The 13,258-nt window shown below is 39.7% G+C and overlaps 1 long non-coding RNA gene across 1 annotated transcript in view; it reads left to right on the top strand.

Moving 5' to 3' along the window:
• The window catches only part of LOC147914774 (uncharacterized), a 244,429-nt gene that overhangs the window by 85,646 nt on the left and 145,525 nt on the right, over positions 1-13,258 (top strand). The window lies entirely within an intron of this gene.

Consider the following 13,258-nt stretch of genomic DNA (forward strand, 5'->3'; position numbering starts at 1 on the left):
ATGGCTTACATTATTTTTTGGAAATTGAGTTTTATCTTGGAGTCTTGCTCTTCAATTTACTGGCTATTTGATCTCAGTCACTTTTTTAATCTCTTTCCACAAGTTTCCTGATCTGTAAAACTGAGACGATAATAGTACCTATAAGCACCTGATAGTTGTTAGATATTGATAAATGAATGTGCTGGAGTAGCCTTTCTACCCTTTTATCTATGACTTTTGGATATGGTGTGCCCATGTCTGGTAGGTAAAGGGCAGTGACATCAACACTGACATTACTGTTGGGCCTAGGATTGAGCTAGCTGTTGAGAAAAATGAAAACATGGTCCTGACCTTAGACATCTTAAAATTTATTTATTTGCATAAAATATACAATAGCAAAGTTACATTCAGTTGTGAAAATTTATTGAGCTATATACTTTATACTTTTAATGCATATTATTAATCAATAAAAAATTAGAACAAAAGAATAGACCATTGCTATGGCAAGCCTATAATGTGGAGTGTGAAAAAAATGAAGACATTTATAGCCTAGTTGAAATTAAAAATTGGAATTAATAGCTACCCTTTTTTTGGAACCACAACACTGATTATAAAGGAGAAATCATCATAAATCACGACTAACCTGGTTACCTTTCTAGAATTGGAGGTGGGTTCCAAACTGGATAAAAATCTATGCCTATTTATAGAACAACTAAAATAATTGGCTTGCTCTGTGTCTCTACACTATTTGAACATGGCCTCCTTGAAAGTTTCAAGGAAATATGTCTTACAGAGGAGTTTGCTAAATTAATCTGTGACCCGCGAAAAGCAAGAAAGAGTTTTTCTTCTAACTCTAGCAGAAAATTCCTGGGACAGAATGCCTGACTCTACTCTTATTGTATGCCCATCTTTGAACCAGTCATTGAGCCTTGGGGAATGGAGCTCTCACTGATACCTTGTAATGTCATGGCGAGTGAGAGCACTGTGACTGATAGTCCCCAAGACAGCATGTTTTGAGGGGGAGATTGTTTCCTTGAAGGAAGTGAAGATAGGCAGACGACTCATATGTGTTCACATAGCATGTAAAGAAATTGAGACATTCTCCTGCTTGATCAGAATTTCAAAGTGGAGACAGGGAGACTGATTTAAAGATAGTTGCTGCAATTTACGTAGGACCAATGAGGACAACGGTTATGGAAAAGAGATGTCATAAGGAGAGATTTGATGTTAAGATGTAGTGTCTATAGAAATGATTGACTCGTTGAACACAGAAGGCCCATGAACTAGAGGGAGGAATCCAGGGTAGCTCCCAGGTATCCAGTTTGGATGACTTGAGGGTAGTGGTGACATTCCAGTTGAAGAAAAAGATGGGAAGAAAAGTAAGTTGAGGCAGAAAGGAAGATAATGAGTTCAGTTTGGGTTGTGTTGAGTTGTAGAAAATAATAATGAGTTGGAAAAACATAAATAAAACCATCTTGTAAAATTTTTTAAAAACTAGATTCTTTCAACAAATCCAAGATTTACGTAACTGAAAACATCTACAGAAAGAAGAGAAAGAAGAGTTCAGTAATTGAGTTTCTTCTGGCAAAACAAGTTCATTGTACACTCTGCTTTATTTGGGTAACTGAAGCAGCTTTGACCTTCTATTGAGAATATCTTCGTTCCACTACATTTTATTATTACCAAGAATGCCTCTTTAAAGTATATCATTTTTCTCCTTTCAAAATAATATACCTTTTAGAGAAAATTTGAAAAAGACAAAATAAAACAATACATCATGTACAATAATAAATATTTTGACATAGCCCCTCCTCCCTAAAGTGTTTTCAGCTATTATAAATAACATTTATCATTATAAAAAATAGTCTAGCAATACAGAAAAAGAGTTGATTGCTTAAATCTCACTACCTCCAGATAGCCGCTGTTAGTATTTTGACTATGTTTTCATGCATTTCATACACACTCACACACACATATACACACATGTAGATGCAAATTTATTTAAATGGAGTCATATCACATGTACTCTTTTTATCATGGACATCCCTGTATTTTGTTAAACTGTCTTATTATTTACTTACGTTTTTTCTTTGTCTCCTTCATTTTCTTTATCGTTTCTTTATTCTCTCTCCAAAACAACTTATATTAATAATATATACATTTAGTAAATTATGTATTATGTAAATATATATACATATATTTTATATGTGTATGTATAATGTATGAATACAAAAATATGGAGGAATCAGTCATTTTAAAAATTGTTTTTGAAAGCTAGGGTCATATTATATGCACTTTTTGTATCTAGTTTTTCCCCCTTAACAATACATTGTGAAAATCCCCCCAAGTCAGTTGCTTTAGGTATCATGTAAAAGCATCTCATCTACTTGAGAGTAACTTTCCTAAGAGCAGGGATGGTGTCATATGTGTTTTCTGTAGAACCTAGTATCTCACAGCATATAGCAGGGACTGAAGGATAAGCAGCTGTTATTATCAATAGTTTGAAGCCAGGCTATTGAGAATGAAAATATTTGGGCAGAGCCATTTGTCAAATCTCATTTACATGAAGCACGAAGTGATAAAACTCAACATCCCATGAAGCTGATAAAATTATTCCCATTTCACACATGAAGAAAATGAGGTGCTGTGACTTAAAATAACTTTTCCAAGAACACGAAATCTGTGCACTGCAAGGTACTGCACTCCGACACAATGAGGTTAGGTAATTTTATCAAAATGACGTGTAAGATGTCAGTAAAGGAAGAGACAGAGAAACCACATCTATTGATTCTTAGGCTCGAATTCTGTCTCCCGACAAAACCTTAATTCTGGAAAATCCCACTCAGCTTAAGTTTTGTTAAAAAATGAATCTCAGCACTTGGTTAATTTATGGCTTTAAGGAAAAGTAAAGCAGAAAATGTAGTGTTTCGTTTGGAGCTGGAGCGTAGCTGGGAATGCAGAGCCAGGCTGTGTCTCTCCTGAGCTGAGTGTGCTGCGCAGATGGCCTGCATCAGAGTCTCCCGGGGAGCTTGTTGAGAGGCAAAGCCTGGGTCCACCCACTGAATCAGAATGTGGGGGATGGAGCCTGGAATTTGGAGGGTGGACTCTATGGGATGCACTTTTTATAAGCTTGTCAGATAACTTTTATGCATACTAACATTCGAGGACAACTGTTAGAGCCTTCAAAGGACGCTTTGGGCATCTTGACTTAGTGGGAAAGGCAGCCACTTACCATGGGCTCTTGGGGAAGTTACTTAAATTCTCCTATTCTAGGTGTCCACATCTATAAAATGGGGATGATAGCATTTATTAACACACAGAGTTATCATAATAATTAAAAATAATATACAAAAAGATTCTGGCACCCAATGATTTACTATAAATGGCATAAAGCCTAAATTAATCATAATAAGAGCAAAAGCTTGTGAGGATATTTTAGAAAACATGAGTCTGATTAACTTTGTGTGGCTTTCAGTTTGGAAAGAATCTTGAAGAAAGGAAGTTAGGAATCCAGTGATAACACAGTGACTAAACCCTAAGGGAGGTCAAGGTTTTCAAACCCTATGTGAAGCACCAACTCTCCCTGATGGCATTCTTTAGGAACAGATGGATGGGTAACGTAATGGCAAAGCAGACCCAGGCAAAGGCATGGAGCAGAGGAAGGCAGTTGTGAAATACATTCAGATAGGGTGGTACTGTTTAGATTATGGTGGTAAAACTATGTTGAGTCGGGTGCCAAAAGGTGAAGCATGATGCCAAGACAAACTGGAAAACAGCAGCACGAATACAGATCTCTAGGGAAAATATTAGGATATACCAAGTTAGGAAAAAACCCAGCATCTTCATGAATTATAACTTTGTAAATGCATGTGATGGAAAAAATTTATACATTTTCTCAAAAAGGGAAGCAAACAAAAACTGACATTTAGAAGCAATTCTAATGAGCAACTTGAGAAGTTTTATCAAGGGAACTTCTTAAATGTGACTAGGATAAGTCACAATTCTCCCTTAAATTTAGAGACCTCAACTATGAAAAGAATAACTAATTGTCTCTTAAGGCTTGTTTCAGTGGGAGAATCCCCTAATGCTATAGTAACACAACAAAATGCTGACTTTCGTCTAATTTAGTCTAAGTCCCATCTGAATTAGGAATTTTAACAAAATATCATTTCCATTAGTAGGTTTCCCATGTTGTGCATCTTGTTTTATGTTCTGATATGCATTGTTCTTTTATATAAAACGAAGTTAATCAAATAGTGGGAACAAAATAATAAGTTACCATATATTGAGTGCTTAGCTAAGGCTGGGCACTTAGTTAAATACTTCTCATATGTTATCTAGACCCCATAAGACTCCTAGGAGGTAACTACTATTATGATGCCCATTTTACTTACGGGGAAATTGAGGAGCAGGCTCAAAAATCACTGAGCTGGTCAGGGTCAGAGAAAGGATTGGGTTCATGCCTCAGTCTATGCACTAATTAGGTTCATGCCTCAGTCTATGCACTAATTACAATTTGGAGAGAGAAGAGGGGCCCCTCCCTGTTGTTAAATGTAAAGAATTTAGAAGGGAAGTTCTTTATTCCATCAGTGACTTGGACCTGCTTGTGTTAGCTTCTGTTAAATGTCCATTCCTGTATTTGCCTTGCTTTCTATTCCTGGAATCATCCCCTCAGAGACCCAAAGGCTAACATTACAGCAATGAAATGAGCCATCTGTCACTGAATATTTTGGCTACAAAGCTTTATTTTGGATCCAGGAGGCGGGAAAAGGACCTGACAGGGATTCTGCGGGGTGAAGTCCAGGGCAAAGGTCTGGTAATGACACCAAGGGCTTCCACATGCCTGCTCCCCAAGTTGATTGTGATGATCTTGGAAATATTATCAGGAAATGATAATATCCCTCAACTATCCTACTGCTTCATTTTTGTTATCTGGAATTGAAGATAACTTACCTAATGACATAGAGGGAAAAGAAGCACAACATTTTAAGCAATGTTAAGACATTTTTCAGCCTGTGGCTAAGAATACTCAGAATATTCTTTATTTTTAAAAATTAATAAAATTATGCTTACGTGTAGATTCCCAAGATTTATTTTTAAAGCAAAATTTTCTGCTTTGATAAAGGTTCCTCATTGAAAAAAACCACGTGGAATTTCACAAGGCCTGCATTTCAGCTTAGGAAGTCAAGATAGGTTAACACTTGTTTTTAATTGAATGCAGTGACTAAGGAAGAGGACTTTATTTTACTCGCATGAATATATCAATTATTAATCAAAATCAAAAAATACATGTTTAGTAACCAGAAAAAAATAAAATTTCCTGACATTGGCCTCTGGGATGGGCTTACGTCTAGAGGAACCAGGCAATGTACTTACCAGGAAACTAGCTGGAAGCAAATTTTGTTCCAGTCGTATAGGAAAAGGCATCTCAAAATTCTTACTTCTGGTAATCTCTCAGCTCCCAACAATGTGGCTGGCAATTTGCCATTTATAAACCTGGGCTCATCTTAACCTTGCAGGTTTTGGCATTTAAGCATTAAATTGGGAATATCTACTCAGATCATCTCAACACCATGATCACCATCATCTCTGGGCAAATACTGCATTTCACAAAGCATCTTAACACTTACTGGTACCTTGTTGCCCACCTGCAAGGGTGCATAATCTAAGAGAGATAATATTGACCCAAATATTGACCCAAACATAAAGGAGACACAAGTCATTTTAAATACGCAATTGAGTAAAATAAATAATAAGTGATATATTTTATCACATGTAAATGGAAGAACAAAGTTCATAAAAATGGGATAGCAAACAAAGGGAATTCAACAGAGGTACAAGTTCAGATGGGGAGGAACCAATTCTTATTATTGGTTATAATAATATAATAACCAGTTATTCTTTGAGCACAAGGTAGATGCCCTTGGCACCTTGACAGGTGGTGTGAAGCTGAGAGAGGTCAATCACTCGGGCCTCCAGCTTGGCCGCGAGGGAGTTCCTGACAAGTTGCTTACAGAGTGGCCAGAAGCAGTGCAGACCTGGTCAGGGAAGCTACTGCAGTTAGTCCCAGAGGAGTCTGATGGTGACAGAAGGCAGTAAGCAAGAGCTGTGCTAAGGGCTCAGGAACTGGGGAACAGGTCAGGAGATGGAGTGCAAGATGGGTCAAGGCTGATTCCAAGACATCAGCTATGAATAAAGAAGAGGATATCAAGGAGCTGCCAAATTCAATTTGTGGGGTCAGCAGGACAACTAGGACCTCTTATTTTTTGTAAGGCAAGGTTGGATATTTTAGTATGTTTTCTAAAATTATATATTAAAGAAAATTGATTGCCAAAGTATTGTTGCTACTTTAAAGGATACTGGTTGGTTTCCTTAAGACACGTCTTTGGTTTGTTAACGGTATATCATTTCGGTCTACCTTTTAAACTTTGAAACTTCCATGTTCAGATATTTAGACATGATTCTCAATATTATTTCTAACTGCTTCTCCCTATACTTATAATATCTTTATCTTTTGGGGAGATGGCAAGCCTAACAGTATTTTTATTAATTCTACTAGAATTGCTAGGTGTGGTAGGCTGAATTCTAAAACTGGTCCCCCAAGATTCCACACACCCCCCCCACCGTGGAACCTGTGAAAGTGTTGTATCATATTGCTTAGTTCACCTTTTAAAAGGGGGATTATCCAGGTAGGTCTAATCTAATCCCACGAGCCTTTAAAAGCAGTGAGTTTTCTACTGCTAGTGGCAGAAGAGAAAGTCAGAGAGATTGAAGGCACTAGCAGGATTTCATGTTCTATTGTTGGCTCGAAGATGAAGGGACAACATGATGAGGAATGCAGGTGGTCTCTAGAAAGTGAGAGCAGCCTTGGGCTGACAGCCAGCGAGGAGATGGAGGCCTCAGTCCTATGGTAACGAGGAGTTGTGTTCTGCCAACAATCTGAAAGCACTTGGGAGCAGATTCCTCCCCAGAGCATCCAGATAACAGCTCAGCCCAACTGACACTTTGACTTTGGCTGTGTGAGACCCTGAGCAGAGGACCCAGCCAAGACCACCAGACTTCTGACCTACAGAACTGTGAGATAATAAATGGATCTTGTTTTAAGTTGCTAGTTTGTGGCAATTTGTCACACAGCAATAGATAAATGTGTTATCTGTTATGTCTAGGCAAATGGTACTCCTGGCTGAGTGATGGAATAAATAAACCTCATCTAAGCGTTCATTCTAAATTTCCATGATCCTGTGGCTTCATCTTATATCACATTCGTTCGTTAGCATACATTCTACTTTGTTGGGCACAGGAATATGATGAGTCCTCTGTGTGCTCCTCTCTGACAGCCTGGAATGAATGATGCTGCCCTTTATTGCGTATCAGCTGGGGCAAAATTTAGCTCCATGAATGCTGAAGTCAGGTTCACCAGCTGCACTGTGCAGTGAAATCACCCCAGACAAGTTAAGATTTGCCTCAACTGTCACTCGCTCCTTGGAATTCTTTTGATTTACTGGGAGAAAATGTAAAAACAAAAATACATCACAGACTGTTAAGATTGTGGAGCTGTGTGCAGAAGGGAAAAAGAAAACCTTCACTCCAACATCAGGCAGATTTTCAAAAGGTTACTGGGGAATGCAGCATGAGCTGCTAATGCACTCGGACAAATGTTCAGGAGAGTACGTGCTACTTACATACTCAAGAGGGAGCTGCCATTTGGGTATATCTCAGTATGAGGTAGAGGCAAAGCCAACGAGATCTGGAAGATTGTCCCACCTTCCCTTTAGGACTGGGACTGGGAAGTACCTCCTGTTCAAACTTTTTAAGAACTTGAGGGCCGGCCCCGTGGCTTAGCGGTTAAGTGCGCGTGCTCCGCTGCTGGCGGCACGGGTTTGGATCCCGGGCGCGCACTGACGCACCGCTTCTCCGGCCATGCTGGGGCCGCGTCCCACATACAGCGACTGGAAGGATGTGCAGCTATGACATGCAACTATCTACTGGGGCTTTGGGGGAAAAAATAAATAAAATTATATTAAAAAAAAAAGAACTTGATATGGAACAGAAAAATGACCTGCGTTATGTTTTATCTTTTCTCTCCCAGTCACAGGTGTGACAAAAGGCAGAAGCCCAAGCAAAATCTCTCTCTTTGGGCCTGATAAACTAATAGGTTGATGTTACCCTTAAATCTGCTTGGAAGGGCACAACCCCATCTGCTGGGTAGAACCAAGTGGGAGCAATCATGAGTTCCTGCTCTTTTCTTATTAGGAACTAAGAATTTTCTCATTTCAAAAATGGAGAAAATAATACTTCCCTCACAGAGTTGTCTTGAGAGTTAAGTGGGAAGTGAATGGAAAGCCTTCAGTGCTGTGCCCGGCAGTTGGAATGGCTCTGAGAAGCAGCTTATTGAGTTATTTTTGCTTGCCGCTTCTCTGGAGAAGGCAGAAGGTTGTGTGCCTGGAGCACGCTGGTTAATTCCTGATACGGCTCTTGCAGTGTAAGATTCAATTCTTTTAGCTCACAGTTAGCAAGGGCTGAGCAGCACAAGAGTTATAGGACCCTCTGAAGCTGGAGGTTGTTAACTTAGTTAAAATGGGCCAAGCACTTTCAAATACAGCACTACTTTAAGAGCAGTGTTTAGAAATGATCCTGATAAATTTGTGACAATCTGTGTACATAATTATGTATTTGGAAATACACACCTAGTTGACAGTCATTCTTAATTATAATATGGGGTGATGTGGAGAAGTACAGAACCCTGTAGCAGGATTTTGTAGGTAACTAATGTCTGTATTGGATTTTACAGTTTATAAAGTCTTCCATAGCAATTACTATAACAGTCCTTTCAGGTTATAATATAGCATCATCATCATTATTATTATCCCCATTGTATGAATGATAACATTAACATTCAAGAAGGCAAAGTGACTTGCCCGAAGTTGTTCTGTAAATTTCCAGGGAATAAGATTGTTTTTTTTCTTTCTAAATGTCCTTATGAAGGGCAACTTACTTCCAAGGAGTTATTGACACACTCACTTGGGGAAAGCCAGATTAATTCTTTTATGCCACCAGGAAACCAAATTAGAGATTATCACTGTATAAAACAATGATTTATAACAATCTAAATTTGTTATCAAGATAGGTAAATTAAGAAATCTAAGCTACAAATCTTCAGTGTGTTTTGTACATAAGAATATAATTGAGGAATGGGGTGATATATTCGCAATATTTAGAAAGAAGGTGGAACCATGCAATGGGCTTCCTAGGCAGTTCTATTTCTCCCTAACTTATTCATGACATAAATCTTCAGAGAAAAGAAAGACATGTTTTGAAATTTACTTTCATTTCTAATTGTGTATCTGTGGCTATGGAAGAATAACTTTCTTTCTGTAAATTCAAAGAGTTGAAAAAAATTCTGGAGCTATATCCACTTAGAAGCTTATTTAATAACAGCTCCAGAATTTCAGAGTTTTGAAGTCACTTCCATATAGATACATCTCTTCATCCATTTTCCTTCCCTCTGTCCACATTTTGAAACAGGTGGAATCTTGGTAATAAAACTACTAATGGCAATGTTATAAACATTGCAGGGAAAAGAAATCATAAGATGACACCCTGGAGAGTATGTCTTAGGGAAGGGGCAATCTTACCCCTTTACCTTGGTGATACTGTTAGAAATTACAGATTGGTTATGTGTTCAAGATGTGTTTTTCCCCCACCAACCACTCAGCTGTTGTTTTTCCTCCAATAGATACCATTTCACTTGCCACCCAGGCATCAGTTTTCCATGGTTCCCAAAACGCAGGGCCTTGGGCGGTTGCCTGCAATTTGCTGTAGGTTGGCCTTGCATTAACACATACATTTTTATTTCTGTAGTAATGATAGTTCTACACATTGAACTCTGGTGCAAATTAGAATGATGCTGCTGAGACTTTGCCAGTGGAATTCTGCCTTGAGGTGGTAAGATTTGGATAATCTGACACAGTCAATGAAATTGAAAGGAATCTATGACTTGGGAAAGAGCATAGAACTTTTAGATAAGCACGGACATAACCATAAACCAGGGGAATCCAGTATGTTCTTTCCCTCAGGGTTGGGGAGGGATAAGGAGTAATTCCAGAATGTTCTGATAGATAGTATAAAATGGGTACACAGATGAAACTGTTGCTGGGAGAGGTGAGCTGAGCTACATGCAGAGCTCCTTAGGAAAGTAAAAGGAAGAAATGAGCTGTCAGTAGACATGCTGTTGCTTAGTCTCTACTCCTCAGTTTGTTGGATAGTCTGTGTTATTAGAGCACCTGAGTTATGAGTGGATTTGCTCCTTATCTTGTGATTACAAAAAGAAATGTACCATGTGCCAGGTACTGTTCCGGGGCTGAAGAGGGCCGGTAAGGCCCCTTACCAGTGGCAAATATCAATCAGGAGGACTGAGCATCCAACAAGGCAGGCACAGGAGCCAGGACTCTCTCTCAAGTGGACTGAAGGTCAGGGAGCTGCCTCAGTGACTTTTTCCAGATCAGTCCATGAATAACACAATATGAAATGGGATTCTTTCCTGTTGTACTATTGGGGATTAAAGGTACCAAGTATCTCACGTTCTACAGTTGGAGTGACACCAGCAGGTGGGCCAACTGTCTCCCCACAGCGGGTAGTCAGAGGTGCCAGTGCTGACAACTGGCCCTATAACCAACCACCTTCCCTCCCCAGCTAGGCCCCCTATGTTAACATGGGCATGGGGTGGGTGGCAGTTGGGAGAAAAAATGCTGCCTTTAAAAAAATACTTGTGGAGAGAAGTTATTCTTTCCGCATACATATATTATCACCTCGCCAAGATAATTACCAAGAGAGTTTGCCAGAGGGATAGTAGGGGAAGGGGTGCCTGCACTCTTCTGCCCTCACCAAACCCCACAGAGTCAGAAACTAAGGATCTTTTCTTTGAAGTTTGACAGCCATTGAACCTGCTGTGTGCAAGGACCTACTGAGTGGACCTTGGAGAAAGGCCAGCAAGGAGACAGGTGGAGAGAGCAGGTTGCACAGACACAGCGGTGCTCCCACCATTTAGGGTGACAAGGATGTGAGAGCTGAGTGGGATGGGGCTAGGCTATTTTCTGGAAGAGGAGTTCCATGAAGCACGAGGCTGTGGAGCTGATGGCCAGTGGTGGGAGCTAAGAGTGGGTGAGTGGTCTGGCTAGAGCCCACCTCTCAGATCTAGAAAGCTTGCAGTGGGAAGGCTGGCCCTGTAAAGAACCCCATGTGTTCTCCAGACCGGTGTTTGACCCCCTGATACACAAACAGCAACAAAGCCAGTTATTCTAGATCAGAGAAACAGCAACGACAACAGAGAGAATCGAATTGTAGTCTTGCTTAGTCAAGTAAGGAGGCATTGGCCCCATCCTCCTGTTTCTCGCTGCCCTAACACCGGAGGAGCCAGGACCTAGACGAGGAGAAGGAGGACGCCTGCTAGGGCAGATCAGAACATCTCTCCCTAAGACCCACGCCCTGTCCCCACCACGTACATTCACATACAATGAGCTTAACCTGAGCTAAGAAGAGAAAAGGAAAAATATTTGAATCCAGCAACATTGAAGTTTTAATGAATAGTACTGTGTCTTAAATGCTGGAATTAGACTGTTCTAGTAAGTACAAATGGCTGACAATGTTTTTAAGGGAATTGGTCAGCAAGGGGAAAAAGTAGAACATCAGAAGAAATATTTGGAGATAGTTGTTTTTCTTTTTTTTTTTTTTTTGTGAGGAAGATCAGCCCTGAGCTAACATCCATGCCAATCCTCCTCTTTTTGCTGAGGAAGACTGGCCCTGGGGCTAACATCTGTGCTCACCTTCCTCTACTTTATATGGGATGCCGCCATAGCATGGCCCTACAAGCAGTGCGTTGGCCCAGGGATCCGAACCTGGGCTGCCAGCAGTGGAGCGCGTGCACTTAACCGCTAGGCCACAGGGCCGGCCCTTGGAGATAGTTGTTTATCGGAAGAAATAAGATGTTTATTGTTTACACACAAAACAAACTGAGGCTCCCCAATGAACTGGGGCAGATATAGCTGGGCAGACTCAGAGTGTAAAGAATACAATACATCCAGCAAAGTGAGTGCTACCAAGAAGGGAGGGAGAGAAGGGGAAAAAAGAAAGAAAATAGGTGAGGGGAGGCAGGCAGGGAGTATAGCCCTTTATCTGCTTCCACCAAGGAGGGGGCTGTTGAAGCTTCTGTAATTGGCCTGAGGAACTGCCCTTGATGGCGCCCTTGTCCACAGGGTATTCTTAAATCTGTTGAAAGACATTTAATCATTGAATAATAAGCAAAACCCATGGCCGCTTCCCTTCATAATTGTCATCTAAGTGTCTTCCTCTAGATTGAACATGCTAGTTCCTTTCATCATCAAAATCTTTAATCATTTTTATTCCTTTTCCCTCGCTCTAAAATGTGGTCCCTTTGGTTGTTTTTTTTTTTTAGTATTTTAACAGGAATCATTTTCTAAGTCTTTCATTTCTCTTCATGTGCATTAAGTAGTCATTTGATTTCATGCCTTGAATGTAAGAAGCAGCCAAATCGATACTACCAAACACATTTGGGAGAGAAAAGAATTTTTAGATAAATTCCCTTAGGCACACGAATAGATGAACTGCCATGATAGATTATTCCTCCCATTTCTAGAAAACAGAATAGGAATAGATTCTTTCCACTAAAACAGAAAGTTTATTTCTTGCCATTCTTTGTGCTGTTTATGCCAAACAAGTAAGGCAATGTCTGTAGTTATTTGGGCAAAGCCACTAACATTGCCTGCTTTTTCATTAAAAAAAAAAAAACTAACTAAACAAAAAACACACATACTTCTCTTTTCTTGATCAAGGAAATTTTATCTGCCTCCCCCCTTCCAACCTGGCTAAATACAATCATCAAGTTGCCCAAACAAGTTACCTTTAAATTGAGAATTTTATCGGAATAATCAACATAGATGGCTGCTGCCACCGCAGCTTGAAGGGCCATATATACATCACTTTTAATGCTGGGAGGAACTTTCTAGAAGAATATAAATTTTACTCCCACATGATTTTGATTTTATAGGAGACCATAACTTCTGGAATTCCTAATAAAGGAGAAAAAGAGGGACTTTTTTAGTACACGCTTTTAGAAGAAACAATTCGATGTGTTCTGCCAATATGAACTCGTAAAGGCTGTGCAGGTGCCTCATAAATACCCAGGTTTAGCCTATGTCAGGAACACATTTATTGCTTTGATATTATTAATAACATAGACATTTGCTATCTGGTATGACTCCAT

Source organism: Ceratotherium simum, chromosome 17 (genome assembly GCF_057802395.1).
Source record: "Ceratotherium simum simum isolate JZ-2026a chromosome 17, ASM5780239v1, whole genome shotgun sequence".
NCBI lineage: Eukaryota > Metazoa > Chordata > Mammalia > Perissodactyla > Rhinocerotidae > Ceratotherium > Ceratotherium simum.